We start from the raw sequence: 15,506 nt of genomic DNA on the forward strand, positions 1-15,506 counted from the left end.
GTTCAGCAGTTTGAGACCCCGTGCGGCATGATGGAGTGAGCTCCCATCTCTAGTTCCAGCTCCTGCCAACCTAGCTGTTCGAAAGCAAGAAATTGCAAGTAGGTACCACTTCGGTGGGAAGGTAACATGCCGGCCACATGACCACGGAAACATCTTTGGACAGCGCTGGCTCTTCGGCTTTGAAAGGGAGATGAGCACCGCAACCCTAGAGTCGGATTCAACTGGCTTTCGAGCAAGGGAACCTTTACCTTTACTTACAACCCCCGAAACGTATCTACACATCTACATGCCTATGAATTCTCTGCTTTGGATTGGTACCAACTGCAATTTCTGTGCGTTAATGATGAACCACCGGTTACTCAGGGTGGTCAGTGCTCAGGTAATGCTAGTAGTGAGTGCCACTGAGGAACATCTAAATATGGATATATAGTACAACCTTAGAGCCTAAGGTAGGATACAACTACACATGTAAATTTTGTAAATACCCTTGGAGCAGATGCTAGACCAGAGTAACTCATTGGACTCATGCACAGAATCTCCATGGAGGAACCTTAAGTACTTCCGGCAGGAGTCACATATAGTGACATGAAAATGCACATCCTCCAAATCAATTATGGCAAACTGAAGGTCTTTAGGCATAAGTGGTAGGACTTCTCCTAGAGAGAACATCCTGAATTTCTGCACATTAAGAAATGTATTAAGGGTTCGGAGGTCCAGTATAGGTCTACAACCACCCAATGCTCCCTCTAAGCTGTGTTGCCTTGTGAGCAAAAATTCTACTTTGTGAGCTACTGGCATTAAGGTTGTGAGCGAGTGATTTGGCTGCTGCATAAATTAGTTTGCTCTGGAGCCATCGTTCCTGAGCCAAGACAAAAAATGTGTGAGCTGGAAGCTAAAAAACTGTGAGCTAGCTCACACTAACTCAGCTTAGAGGAAACAATACAACCACCTCCTTTCTTCTCAATGGCAAAAAAATCTAGAGAAAAAAACTGTTGGAATTGCAAGTTGCTTACACTTCAGTCAGTACAGGGTTAAATGTTGTTTGTTAGGAAACAGGATGTTACGTTACATAATGTATTCTACGGTGGGAAAGTTTGTGGGAGTTGTTTATCCTAATGAAGTGAAATGCTTTGATCTAGCATTAATGTATTCTCTAGGTTTATGGCCCTTTGTGTGAACCAGAGAGGAAGTTCTCTTCTAGAAGGCAAGACAGTTAGAAAGATGTAGCTGTTAGCATATAGTACTGAAATTAACTGCAAGTATGTAACCTTTTATTTTATTTCTTTTATCCAAAGTACCTTACCCATGTTTTATTTTGTTTTATAGTAAAGATATTTTTCTTTTACTAAGTGTGTGCTCTTGTGTTTCCGATACGACCAACAACCCTGAATCAAAGAATCCCAACAAAAACCCACTGGGAGGAATCACAGAATCACAGAGTCAGAAGGGGCCATACGGGCCATCGAGTTCAACCCCCTGCTCAATGCAGGATCAGCCTAGACTAGAGGAAGAGCTGCTTCCTCAAAAACTATCTCCATATAGATTGTATCAGCTCTTCAATGAGTGTACGGAGAGACAGCCCCGTTGTGCCCACTGAGTATTACTGCACATTCAACAAGATCTCTATCCACCTCTATGGCGTTAGGTCTTGGGTTCCCACTGCAAGACATCTGTAGAGCTGCCCGCTGGTCCTCGGCCAACACATTTATTAGACATTATTCCGTAGATGCTGACAGTAATAGGGAGACGTCGGTGGGAATGGCTGTACTTCAGTCTGTTTGTAAATAATTTCACTCACCCCACCACCACCTTATGTTGCTTGGTAGTCTCTCATGTGGAACTGCACAGGACAATGATAAAAACAGGGTTGCACTTACCTGTAACTGTTGTTCATCGAGTTGTCCCTTTGCAGGAACACATCCCTCCCTCCTGCCCCATGTGAGTTTAAAAATAAAGATTGTTTTATAGGTAAGCCGTCAGCTCAGGAGAACTATGGGGGTGTGTGTGGAGCCCTTCCCCTGAAGCACATGACCGTTTAGGCACCAAATGGTTTAATAGTTCTCAGTTGGGAGAGGCTCCTCCCACTCTGTTGCTAAGCTAAAGAAGGAGTCTTCCGGCAGCTGGCCTGCAGCTGCATAGAACCCATGTGTGCCTGTACAGGGACAACTCAATGAAGAACAGTTACAGGCAGTGTTCCCTCTAAGCTGAGCTAGTGTGAGTTAGCTCATAGTTTTTCAGCTTCTAGCTCACACATCTTTGTCTTAGCTCAGGAAGGATGGCTCCAGAGCAAACTCATTGATGCAGGAGCCAAATTGCTCACTCACAACTTTAATGCCAGTAGCTCCCAGAGTAGAATTTTTGCTCACAAGAATCCACAGCTTAGAGGGAGCATTGGTTACAGGTAAGTGCAACCCTGTTTTATTATTGCTAATAAGAACTTCAGTAGTTCAAAAAAAAAAGCAAAAAGATACTGAAAGGAAATACATGGAAGAACGGAGAACATACTAAAATTTAAATTCCCTATGGAAGCTAAGAACATGCTATTAAGAATACTGCCCAACAAATTACCAAAAGTTTTGGAAGAGGTATTCAAATATATTGTGACAGTGGCGAGAATCATCTATGCAGCAAAATGGAAATAAGACATCAGACTTGCTGATTACACAGTAATGGCGAAATTAACAACCTATTTGAGAAACAGATCAATTTTGAAATCTGAGGAGAGATGGAGTGTTTATTATGCAAGCAGGAGACAAACTTAGAATGAGAAATAGTTTAAAATTGTATATAAATTTACTGCAATATATATACATGTTTTCTAATGCAGAAATAGAATGAGAACAAGTTTTGAATAGAAATGTAAGAGGAAGTGCATTTTGAACAAAAATATCATTTATCTTTTATGTGAGATATATAATAGAATTTTTAAAGCTTTGATATATAAAAAATTATAGCTAGCATGTAGAAATGATGGAATATATAACATGTTGTTGTTGTTAGCCATTCAGTTGTGTTCGACTCTTGGCAACTTTATGGGCCAGCTCTCTCCACGTTTTCCAATCTTGTACTGGTTCTTTGAGTTGTTCCATGCTCAGGCTGGTGGCAGCTTTTATGGTGTCTAGCCACCGTGTACTTTGGTGGCCCGTTTTCCTTTTGCCGCTAACCAATCCAAGCATTATTGCTTTTTCTTTTCTTTTTTTATGATTTCTCTTTATTAATTTTCAGGAACATATAAACAAATAAAGAAAAAAGAACAAAAACAAAAACATATGTACCTGTTGCAACACATATATCCACTAACCTAAAATGACATCTTACGGTGATATTTATCTTATCTCTTTCATAACATATTTAAACATTCTCTTCCATTTACACAAACTTTCCCATAGCAACTCAAAATGTTATTTTTCACCTTCGCATAGCCAACTGGAGCATCAGCCCTGGTATAAGTTTCCTCATACTGGTATATTATTCCAGTCAAAGTATCTACATAAATCCACATAAATTATCCCTCCTTATTACGTAACACAACATATATTTCAAGCACTACATTGCTTAACTGCTGGCAAATCTGTTTAGATGACTTTTACAGAGAATAAAACAAATTTAGGTATACATATTACTTTAATCCTTTAAAAGAAAAAATACTTATTTTTCAAAAAAACCCTCCATATACCTAATGCCGCAAACATGTCAGCTAGATACAAGTGGCAGTTTCACTCTTATCAGTAATAATATGACATAACTTTCAAACATAAAATTATTTGCACAGCCATTTAACCTATTAACATGATGTTTTTTGTAAAGAAAAAAAGAAACAGGTTTAATTTAATATAATATTATGATTCTAACCTTTGAAAGTTTCCTTCAAAATTCTATTCATTTTACACTACTATTCCTTCTTTGTTGTAACATATTTTATATAGTCCTTTTCACTTTTGTATCCTTCCTGAATTTTATCTGAATATCTGTTTACACTCATTGAGCTATCATGCAAAATTCCTTTATACAGTACTTTTCCAAAAGTTATCTGATCCACACAATATACCTTATTGATTAATTTCCTGTTGCAACTTCTTTTTAATTGTCAGTCTTAGATGTCTTAAATCTTTGTATTCGGCATATTTAGCTTTCAAATTCTGACCCTTCCAAGTTGCCAAATCTGGCTGCAGTTTTTTAATTTCTCTGTTCTTGTTCCCGAGAGGGCGTCCCCCTCTGCGTTTGACTAGCTTCTTCTTTTTCTCCGCCTGTGGTTTTCTTTGGGCATTCTCTTTTATCCTTTCTGATTTCACTACTTGTTTCTTACTATCCTGGTTTTGTGTGGGGTCGTTTCTTTTTTCCCCTTTCGTGTCCTGAACCTCTTTTTCTTGAGTATCATCTTGTCTGCTTTCATAACCTTCTTGTGGTTGCTGACGTTGCACGGGCTCTGCTTTACTTTCGGTTTGCAAGCATGCGCTTTGAAGATTCTTTATAATGTTTTTGCATGCCTCTTCAGCTGCCTGGCGAACCTGGTCAGTCAAATATTTTTTAAATTGTTCCACTGTCAGGCAGCCAAATTCTGCAGTTTGAAATTCTATTTGTACCGTTTCTCCAATTGAGGTCTCCCCTTCTGTCTCCATTTTTTAAAATCATTAATTCCTTTCCTAGCCGCTTGCACTTCCTGTATTTAGAAATACTCCGTGGGGGACCAATTAATGGGCATTTAACTCAGTTTGTGAAGAAGTCCGTACTCACTCTTCTGTTCCCGTTGCATATTTCCTTTTGTTTCTAAAGTTAAGAGGGATGTCACAGCTTGTGCAGCTTGAAATCCAAGCTGCTCTTCTTCTTGCTTCTGCATCGAGGCTAAACAGTCTCTCCCCTGCTAACCGCCATTGCGGGGGGGACCGAACAAGCCTCCTGCATCCAGTCTCCCTCCAGGAGATTGGGAGGAGTCCAACACAGTCAGTGAAGACGGGAAAGGAACTCCAAAGAAAGCAAAAAAGGTCGGGGAGATCAGGGAGCATCCTGAAAACACCCGCAGGACCGCGCCATTTTCCGCATAACACAGAATATCCAATAATGATGAAATCAACAATATAGTTGTAAAATAGATTAGTTCTGAAACTTGAAATCTAAAATGTTTGAAGTAAGGACCATTGTATCCTCTAGAATATATCTTAAAAACTATAATGAAGGGGACGTTGGGGAGAAATATTTACCTTTTCTGTTCTAGATACCCTGCAATGTATAATAATCTTGATATATATAATTTGTTATATAATCCCACTTTTTCTGTATCCCTTCTACATTACACTTTGCTTTTTAAAAATAATTTAAAAAAAAGAACTTCAGTAGTTTCTTCTGCAGGCACACTTGTTCATTATTTTTCTGTTCTCAGCAGATGCTCTCACACGGCAAATATTTTCGAAATACTATACTGGCTTTCAGGGCTTTTTTTTGTAGAAAAAGCCCAGCAGGAACTCATTAGCATAATAGGCCACACCCAACAGCACAAACTTGTTAGCATATTAGGCCACAACCCTGACAGTACAGCTCATTAGCATATTAGGCCACACCCCATGCCGGCCCTTGGACAAGCTGGGGAAGGCACAGGAAGGCATTTATATGTCTCCCTGATCCTTCCAGGGCCCCCCCTGGCCCACCCACCTCAGAGTAACGGGGGGGGTTTCGCTTTCCAGGCCTTCCCTCTGTAGCTGCGCAAACAGAGGTTTTGGCTGTAGTGGGTGTGGCCAACTCTGAAGCCAGCCGGAACTCCGTTCCTGTGCGTTCCTGCCCAAAAATAGCCCTGCAGTGGCTTTCTTAACAGCAACAGTTGTAACATACTTATTCAGAAGGCTGATAATACTGCTTTTTTGTCACACAAACACTCAAAATGGCTACAGTGATGATAGAACACTGATGAAATCCGGGAATGCAGTCCAAAGGAGATCTCCCTTCCTGCCTTTCTTCTGTCCCATCCATGCTCCATCCACAACCTCAAGGCCAGGAAAAGAGTCCTCTGGGTCCCGGAGAGACACCGTTCTCAAGAGATAACACATCCTCCCCTTCTCCTGCCTGAATTACTGATCTGGTTATTCAGATTTGCAATCTCAGACCGAAGTCTTCCCACTTCCCGCTGGTATCCTTCTTGCACTCTTGAGGTGTGAAAACGACACCAACTGTAGACAGCTTTTTTGAAGACGGAGTCAGAAGGCTGGGACATCGGTGGGAAAGACAAATGCAGATTCAGTCCAAGGCAGCAGGTTTAGGTGGTGCAGCAGGAACCGAAGTCGGAACTGTCGGAACTGGTTTCATTTACGGTAGATTGGAGGTAGAACCAAGCGCTGGACCCCAGGGTGGATATGTTATAGACACAGACTGGCTCACACCAGGTTTACGGGAAGCAAAGAGGACAGAGCTCTCTCCCAAAGGGCAACTTACAAACCTTGTGGCTCAGCACCCTCTCGTGTTCCCTCTTGTTAGAAACACAAAAGGGTTTGTAATCCTTTCCCTAGCCCTTCCAGGGAGGAACACAAAACCACAAAAGAAATAGCAGTCAGTAAGGAATATCCATCTAATTACTTTATTGCGCCGTAAATGGAGGCCGAACTCAAATTAGCATTCCAAACCACCTCCGTTTATTACCTCTCCCAGCCCCATTCCCTTCCCTGGTTCCTCATTGGCCAAAGTACTCCAGAGTCACAATCTGCCATCTGCCTAAAACAGAGGTTCCCAAACTTATTTGGCCTGCCGCTCCCTTGTCAGAAAAAAAATTACCTAGCTACCCCCTGGAAATCTACCTTCAAGAAGTGGACAAAAAGATGCAGTGACAAATTTGCACATAGGAAAGAAAGATGTCGTCGTAAATAAGACACTTTGAAGCTCAAAATCATAAAAGTATTTTATAAAATCAACCATAGTAACATTTGCATACACACAGAAAATTAAGATAACGAAGGCTGTGATTGGCTGTGGGGACCCCTCTCCACCTCCACCTCCCCTCCCTGATTAAATAGGTCCTGGACTCTTCTTTCTTTATGCTTCCATCACCCCCTTATTTTTATTCAACGCCCCCCAATTGCACCCAAGGCTCCTACCGCCCACCTGGATCGTACCAGTGCCCCCCAGGGGGCGGTATTGTCCACTTTGGGAACCAGTGGCCTAAAACACACCAAAACATTGACATGACCCCCCCCCCATCATCATGGATCATACGTTCATTCTAATGAGGTATTTAATCATTCAAGGTGTGGCAGATAGTATTAATGAGGTCATTAAGCAGGCGTATTTGTCAGTGACTATGTAAGTCAAGGCGATTCCTTGCAGTCCAGATTCTTCTACACCCCCCTTCCCATCTTATCTTTAGATTTTTGCTACTCCGCCTGATTCCTCAGGAACACTTATAATTCAGCCACTGTTCATACATTTGACTGTTGCTTTCAGCTCGTTTTAACTATTTCACTTCCCTCACTCTGTTGCCTCCTCTGTTCCTCTTCCAACTTGGCCTTGAGCTGTGCTTCGTGTGCCCTGTAATTTCGTTCGTTCTCTTCAGCCATCCTCTGGATCTGTTCTTCCAGCTGGCCTTGTAGCTCAGCTTCCCGCTGGGAGGCCGCCGCCTGGGCCTTTTCCACTGCAGGGGGGGAAAACAAAACAAAAAGGAAAGAGTACATCTACTCTAACCGGGGTGGCCCAGGCTAGCCCGATGTCATCAGATCTTGGAAGCTAAGCAGGGTCAGTCCTGGTCAGCAGGGGTCATTTCATAGAAAAAGAGGTGCAGGAGCTCATTAACATAACTTATTTGCATAGGCCACACCCCCTGACATCACTGGAAGTTTGTCAGAAGGCAAAACGCACCGCTCAGGCTCCACTGGACTGTTTTGGATTGCTAGCTATTGGGGGCGGGGGGGACGCGCAGATCTGCCCTCGCAGAGGAGGGAGAGCTTGTACCTGAAGGCAGGGGGCTCTGCAGCTTACCTGGCTGCCTCTTGCTCTGACTGAGGGCTGCTGGGAGCAGGGGGCGTGGCTTGTTGCATGTGCTTGCCCCCTGGGCTCCTTACTGCCGGAGCTCAACTCCTGTGCGCTCCTGCAGAAAATGACCCCTGCTGATCAGTATTCGGATGGGAGACCACCCAGGATTGCCACGCAGAGGAAGGCCACCGCAAACCACCTCTGAATATCTCTTGCCTTGAAAACCCTATGGGGTCGCCATAAGTCAGCTGTGACTTGAGGGCACTTCACACACACACACGAGTATATCCACACATTAGGGGTATTTGTTGAGTCCCAAAAGCATCACACACAGGCCTGCATTATACATCTGAAAACAATTCCAGAGAGAAAAGAAGAGGTGGCCCGTTGGATCAGAACAATGTCCATCTTGTCCAGTGTTCTGAGTCCATCATTGGCTAGCTAGATGCCTCTCTGTATCCCCAAACAGGGCTTGATGGCCCTCCCTTGTGTGAGGTAGAGGACGGGTGTTTCCACTAGGAACCATTTTTGAAGGGGAGCACCGTTCCGTCCCACCCCGATGTAATACCGTGTTTCCCCAAAAATAAGACACTGTCTTATATTTATTTTTTCTCAAGAAGACACACTAGGGCTTATACCACAAATGCATAGAAATCCTGCTAGGGCTTATTTTGGGGGTAGGTCTTATTTTCGGGGAAACAGGGTAATATGGAGCATGTAGGGTAAAATTCCTCATTGGCTCCAGACAGATGAATACTTTGATGGGACCTATTAGTATCTCTCTCTTCGGACTCATTTACATATGCAAGAGAATGAGGCGGTAGGATGGATCGCAAAGAGAGAGCCGTATTCGTCTGCCATTGCATAACAAAACAGAAGTCTGGCGGCACCTTGAAGACTAACAACACTTATTAATATTACAGCAAAATGTAGCTCTCTGATGAAAGATAACTCTAATAAAGTGTTACAAGACATTAAAAAAGATTTAGAGAAATGGACAAAGCTTCAAGTATCACTAATGGGTAGAATAGCGATTCTGAAAACGAATATTCTACCACGTTTGATGTTTTTATTCCAGACCCTGCCGCTATATATTAAACAAAACTTTTTTGACAAATTGAATTAACCGACACAACACTTTATATGGCAAGGGGGGAAAGCCAAGAATTAAATTGAAAGCCTTGCAGGATGCAAAAGATAATACTGGATTTTGAGTACTACACTGGAAGAATTACTATAGAGCAGCAAGTTTGGTTTGGCTGAGAGAATGGATTTTACTCGAAGATCATAGAAGGACATGACTTAAAATTTGGATGGCACTAGTGTTCCTTCTAGGAGCTGCAGTGGCTCAAGTGGTTAAGACGCTGAACTGCAGGCTGTGGAAGGTCGGTAGTTCAGCAGTTCGAGACCCGGGTGCCGCATGACGGAGTGAGCTCCCGTCTCTAGTTCCAGCTCCTGCCAACCTAGCAGTTCGAAAGCAAGAAATTGCAAGTAGATAAATAGGTACCGCTTCGGTGGGAAGGTGACAGCGTTCCGTGCGCCTCGGTGTTTAGTCATGCCGGCCACATGACCACGGAAACGTCTTTGGACAGCGCTGGCTCTTCGGCTTTGAAACGGAGATGAGCACCGCAACCCTAGAGTCGGACTCGACTGGCTTTCGAGCAAGGGAACCTTTACCTTTACCTAGTGTTCCCTTCTAAGCTGAGTTAGTGTGAACTAGCTCACAGATTTTTGGCCTCCGGCTCACACATTTTTATCTTAGCTCAGGAAGGATGGCTCCAGAGGAAACCAATTTATGCAGTAGTCAAGTCGCTTGCACACAACTTTAAAGCCAGTAGCTCACAAAGTAGAATTTTTGCTCACAAGACTCCACAGCTTAGAGGAAGTATTGGATGGCATGTGTTCCTATGGAAAGCTTCTGGATATAAATATTTTTAAAATCATTTAATAAGAAGATCATTATTGGCAACCTAGGAAAAGATACGTCCAATCATATATACTAAAATTCCAAGGTGGGTATCTCCAGTGGAAGCTTTTTCTTAACCAATATTAACTTCAAAACAAGCAGTTATCAGATACGTAGAATTGCTAGATGATGGAAAGATTTTAAAGTTTCAGGAAGATTTAAAGAAAAGGGAAATAAATTTAGATTGGCGGACTAGAGTACAAGTGGAATCTAGGTGTAATAAGGATACACATAAAGATGGATTTTATTTAGAACAAGGTGCATTTGAAAAATTATTATGTCCTTCAAAAGAGAAACTTATTAAGAAAATATATGGCATGCTGATGCAATTGAAAATGCAGGATGAAATAGTTAAAGAATGTATGATTAAATGGATGCAAAATCTAGGCTATAAAACAGACTTGTCACAATGGAGTAAACTATGGAATGTGAATATCAAGTTGACTAAATCTGTTTCATTTAAAGAAAATTTGTATAAAGTGTTCTATAGATGGCACCTAACCCCAGATAGATTAGCTAAAATGTATAAAAACTTGAGTAACAGATGCTGGAAATGTAATAATAATGTTGGATCATACGATCATATGTGGTGGACATGTAAAAAAGTTCATAAATACTGGATTGGAGTACATACTCTTTTACAATCAGTGTTGAATATTACAATAGCTTTAAAACCAGAAATATTTCTGTTAAACTGTTTACCAGATGACTTAGATCAGAACCATAGATACTTTATTTTACATGTTATAACAGCAGTTAGAATCTTATTTGCAACGTGATGGAGGACACTGAAAATCCCAACGCTTGATGAGTTGATAACGAAGATAATGGAAAGTGCTGAAATGGACAGATTGACAAATATACTAAAAGGAAAAAATGAAGAATTTATGGGACCATCTATGACTGGTTAGAGGAGCTGCGGTGGTCAAGTGGTTAAGACGCTGAACTGCAGGCTGTGAAAGGTCAGTAGTTCAGCAGTTCGAGACCCGGGTGCCGCATGACGGCGTGAGCTCCCGTCTCTAGTTCCAGCTCCTGCCAACCTAGCAGTTCGAAAGCAAGAAATTGCAAGTAGATAAATAGGTACCACTTCGGTGGGAAGGTAACAGCGTTCCGTGCGCCTTGGTGTTTAGTCATGCCGGCCTCATGACCACGGAAACGTCTTCGGACAGCGCTGGCTCTTCGGCTTGGAAACGGAGATGAGCACCGCAACCCTAGAGTCGGATTTGACTGGCTTTCGAGCAAGGGAACCTTTACCTTTACCTATGACTGGTTAAAGCATAAGTACTGAGAAACTAAGACTAAATGAAGAACAATAAGAAAGATGGTTATAATAGTTGTGAAACTTTTATGAGAAGATTTGCATGAAGAATGACAAATTGGGTCTGTATTCTTTCTTTTCCCTTCTCCCCTTTCTATATATAAACTAATAAAACTTTATAACAAGAAGACTAACAACACTTATCTCAATATGAGCTTGCAGTAGAGTACAGGTGGAAGATGTGAATGTTCCCTGTGTTGTAAACTCCCTGCAAACAGAAAGACAGCACAGGAAGCAGAGAGTGGAGTGGAAGTTTTCTCCCTGCTGTGCTACTTTTCTGTTTGCATGGAGATTTTCATGTGAGGTGGTATTCAGAACTGGAATTCACCCCGATGCAGTTCATTCTACAGCCTCACACTCCTGCATATACAAACAAGGCCTTAAATTCTGGGAAGTACAGAGGATCAAGTGCCACAGGGTGTGAGGATTTATGAAGCAGAAGTACTTTAAAGCCATAGGCTTTTCCTGCATGGCTCCCCCCCACCCCCAGTTCTGCCTCCATACCGCTTCAGTTTATTAATTTTAAAAATGCAGCTTTAGATACAGAACTCAATGTATGGTATAAGTCTTCACAGAAGTGTTTAACATATTATAACAGAATATGAAGCAAAGTCTAGACCTAGAAGGCAATTTCACGATGGTTAAGTTCTTATATTTACCCTCATATATGTTATATGTCATATGTCTACTTGTATATGTATTGTTTGTTTGAAAAATTAATAAAATCCTGTCCTTCGGGACAGTTAAAAAAAACAAAAAAACATACTGCTTCAGTTTATCCTGATTTCCATATGCATTTCTGTGCCTTCCCTTTTTCCTACCCCAGCCAAGTTTTTTCTCCAGTGCTTTTGAGACCACTTTTACCACAGTCTTTTCAGGAAGCCGCTTTTGAGTTGCCTTTTTCCTCGTGCATAATGTTCCCTTCAGTCTCATTTTTGTCTTGCCTACCCCCACCCACCTCTAGCCCACTTTTCAATGACTAGACTGCGGTTATTGTCAAACCACACCCTCTCTTCCCTGCCCTGAAGATGTGTGGTTTTATCCACCCCTTTTTTAAAATGGCACCAAAATATCAATATACTATTATAACAGTAGATCAAGCAGGTTATCTGAATTCTCAGGTTTCCTTTAAAAAAAAAAAGTAAGTCTCTGGGCTCCTCCCTTGATTATGCCTTTTTCTTTGTACCTCCGCAAGGGAAGGAGCTAAGGGCTTGCTTGTTTTTTTAAAATAAAAGCTGGGAATTCAGAGAACCTGCTTAACCTATCATTACCACAGTACAGTGATATATTGATATTGTAGTGCCTTTTTAAAAAAATGTAGCCCCGATATAGATATATCAGTGTAAGCATTCACAAAAAGTAAAATAGGAAGGGGTGCTGTGATGCCACTGATGATGTCACCAATGGCGACGGCACCCTCCCTTGAAAATCTTGATTATTTAAGGCACATGTGGAAGAAAATAAACTGACTCCACAACTGTAAAAATGCACAGGGAGGGGAAACGTGCAGAAGAACCCTGCCCAAACCGATTCCAATGCTTGTGGATTGGCTGCCAAGAAAATCAGGAGTACGTTGATCGTGCAAGCGCATTTACTAGGAGACAAATCACATTCAGATTCAGTGGGATTTCCCCACAAACATGCACAGAGTTGGGCTGCAGAGCTACGACCTCCTGGGGTATCAAAGATTAGACAAAACACAACTGCCAATCAAAGAAGCAGGTTTTCAGGGCACTGGAAGCCCTACGAACCTTCAATCTTCTGTTGGTCAGTGAGATTCCGGTCAGCCTGCAGAATGGACTGGGCTGCTGTCTCCTTGGAATTCAGGAAGTCCTGCAGGGCCGTCGAAGCCTTGAGTGAAACAGGGAGAGAGCGAGATGGTTCATTTGAGTTTGCAGTTCTCTTCCAGGCAAGGGAGGCTCTGTAAATGAGTGCACATTCTCAGATTCAGCTGTGCACCGTCAGCACCCAGCAGTGGTGATCAACAGGAATCCAGGACTACTCACCATTAGTCCCTTCTGAGGCGTCTGGTGATACCTCTCCACTGTTTTCCTCTGGTCCTCCAGGAAACATTTGTAGCCACCTGGTACTGCGTAGCTCCCGTTACAGATCTTCTCCTCCAGATCCCGGAACAGCTCCAAGAGCACGGCCTGGCAGCGATCCAAGGACGCCTGCTCATTGTGGCTGCAGATTTCTTCGAGCCTGGTTTGGATCTGGTTCTAGGGGTGGAAGGGAAGAAAGAACACATGGTAGATGCTCTCTGATGAAGAAAAGATGGTACGTCCAGCACTGTGCCTTTCTCTTTCTCACATGGATTTCTACTGGTAGGATAAATTCTCCTGCTCATATCTTCAAACAGAGGGTATCACAAGGAACATCCATCAGGAAAGTTAGTAGTTCTTAAATAAGACACTCACTTTCCTGGAATAGCAGCCAGAAGTGAAGCCTAACTCAGGAAACTGAGTTAGAGATGCAGGTCTGAACTGTGTTAGCTGTTTCTGTTATTCCTACCCTGGGGAAAATAACAGTAAAGGCCTACTCTAGGAGCCTGTTCAGCAACCAGTTTCCTTGATGGGCTGTTCTGAGACATAATACATGTGCCCTATCCCCTAAAAAACTTTTTCGGTGTGAGAAAGTGTGGTGCCCAAGAAGAAAAAGGTGACCTTTGCCAGAACTATCAGCAACTGCCAGTACAACCTGCTCAATTAATGGCTGGCCTACCTGTCCTAAATACTTCAAATACTTTGGCCACCAAATGAGAAGGGAGCACTCACTGGAGAAGACCCTGATGCTGGGAAAGATTGAAGGTCAAAGAAGACGGGGACGGCAAAGGATGAGATGGTTAGACAGTGTCATAGATGCAATGTACATGAAATTGAGCAAACTTCAGAGGACGGCGGAAGACAGGAAGGCCTGGCGTGATCTGGTCCGTGGGGTTGTGAAGAGTCGCTCGACTGTGCGACTGAACAACAACAACTACTACCTATCCTAAGCACCGGGTTCTTTTGCATTCTCGTTTTCCTTGCATGTGTGTCCCAATTGCTTTTTTTTTCTGCATGTGTTTTCCTCCCTCTAGTGGCCGATTCAATATTACATATTTGTATGTCCAACAAGAAACCCTGCAGTTTAAATCTGCAAGGAGATGGGCCACTAGAGGGAGCAAAACACATGCAGAAAAGAGAAAAAAAACGAGGCAACAGGGACAAACACAACAAAAATGAGATTGCAGAAGAGCCCACTTGTAATCGTCTCTGCTGCCACACTGGTCGATCAGATGCTGAACTTGCGTAAAGCCAAAATTGTTGCCTGTCTCAAGGAAAGTGCCTATTTTCTCGAGTCTCTCTCTCCAACCCATTCCTCTTAATTTGGACATTAATAGGAACAAAGTTTTATGGCTTTGGGATGGTGCTGGGTGTTTCGTTTTTTAAAGGTACACTCTCCACACACATGGGGCACAGAACATGCACCAGAATCGCAGGGTTTTGTGGCAGGAGATTTGCAGCATGTGTGTCAGCATGAAAAAGTTTAACTGAATGTTCAGGGGAAGCCCTATAGCCCCATAGTCCGAACTTCCCAGAACTCCAGGACATCCCCAACCACAGCCATTGGCCACAATGGCTCTTCCCTATGCTGGGCAGCTCTGAGAGAGGGCCAGGAGGGCCAGTTTGGTGTAGTGGTTAAGTGCGTGGACTCTAATCTGGGAGAACCGGGTTTGATTCCCCACTCCTCCACTTGTACCTGGCTGGATGACCTTGGGCAAGCCATAACTCTGATAAGAGCCGTTCTTGAAAAAGAGCAGTTTCTGTCAGAGCTCTCTCAGTCCCACCTACCTCGTGGTTGGAGACCACCAAGTTTCAAGAACATTGGACCAGGGGGTTCAATTCTACGGGCCCTCAAACAGGTTGTCCCCATCCCCTCCATTGGTCTCTACGGTGGGGAAAAAAGTTACTTTTGGTGGGGGGGAAAGTTACAAAAGAGCCAGTTTGGTGTAGTGGTTAAGTGTGCGGACTCTAATCTGGGAGAACTGGGTTTGATTCCCCACTCCTCCACTTGCACCTGGCTGGATGACCTTGGGCAAGCCTTAGTTCTGATAAGAGCTGTTCTTGAAAAAGAGCAGTTTCTGTCAAGAGCTCTCTCAGCCCCACCTATCTCACAGGGTGTCTGTTGTGGGGGGGGGAGGGAAAGGAGACCGTAAGCTGCTCTGAGACTCCTTTGGGTAGTGAAGGGCGGGGTATAAATCCAATCTCCTCCTCCTCCTCCTCCTCCTCCTCCTCC

The 15,506-nt window shown here is 43.0% G+C and overlaps 1 pseudogene; it reads right to left on the reverse strand.

Annotated features, from left to right (window-relative positions):
* Positions 1-7,418: 7,418 nt before the first annotated feature.
* LOC107108857 overlaps positions 7,419-15,506 on the reverse strand; it is an 18,737-nt pseudogene continuing 10,649 nt past the window's right edge.

The sequence above is a fragment of the Gekko japonicus genome, unplaced genomic scaffold (genome assembly GCF_001447785.1).
Source record: "Gekko japonicus isolate JY-2015 unplaced genomic scaffold, Gekko_japonicus_V1.1 scaffold745, whole genome shotgun sequence".
NCBI classification, from domain to species: domain Eukaryota; kingdom Metazoa; phylum Chordata; class Lepidosauria; order Squamata; family Gekkonidae; genus Gekko; species Gekko japonicus.